Source organism: Cyprinodon variegatus, unplaced genomic scaffold (genome assembly GCF_000732505.1).
Source record: "Cyprinodon variegatus isolate N-32 unplaced genomic scaffold, C_variegatus-1.0 Scaffold1635, whole genome shotgun sequence".
NCBI lineage: Eukaryota > Metazoa > Chordata > Actinopteri > Cyprinodontiformes > Cyprinodontidae > Cyprinodon > Cyprinodon variegatus.
In genome coordinates, this window is record NW_015152088.1 from 6,731 (window position 1) to 7,476 (window position 746).

Consider the following 746-nt stretch of genomic DNA (forward strand, 5'->3'; position numbering starts at 1 on the left):
TCTGAACGACACAGATCCGATCTTCCCGGGCCGCTTGGCTCGGTGGTCCTGATGTTGAATCATCTTAAAAAAATGAGTTTTTAAGGTTGGGAAAGATTCTAGATGCGCTCCGGCGCTACCATCAATATCAAATTTATTTATCTAGCACTTTAAAAACGGCTATAAAACTGCACCAAAGAGCTTTACAGGAAAGACAACAACATCAAAATAAAACAGAATGTGAAACACTGCTTCAATTAAAAGCCGAAGAATAAAAATAAGTTTTAAGAAGCAATTTAAAAACCATCCACAGCATGTTCTGTAAAAACAGAGCAGGCCGGCTACCTGTGACATCATCGCGTCCTCCACTGCGCATACGGGAGACTGAAGCTGCATTAATGCAGTTTACACAGGAGGTCACATACAAGTCGCATATATTTAAAAATAGGAACAACGCAAAATAAAAAATCTAATTTACCAAACATTTGGAATTCAGCATGAAGGCCTGCGGTGTGAAGGACGCCTAACGGGCCGCGGTCGACTGGAAAACATGGGATCTGAGTTGTTCAGACTGGCCATCCAAATAAGCTGTAGCTCCTGCTGTTCCTCCTTCCATGGGTCCTCAGTAGATCTATATCCAGACTTCAGACTCCTGGATGGAAATACATGGATGATGCTGGACAAACTGGGACTGCAGCCTTTAGCAAAACGTTAGCCACATGTTGCAAAAGGCTGAAGTTCCCGTTATAAACCCAAAACGTCTTGGA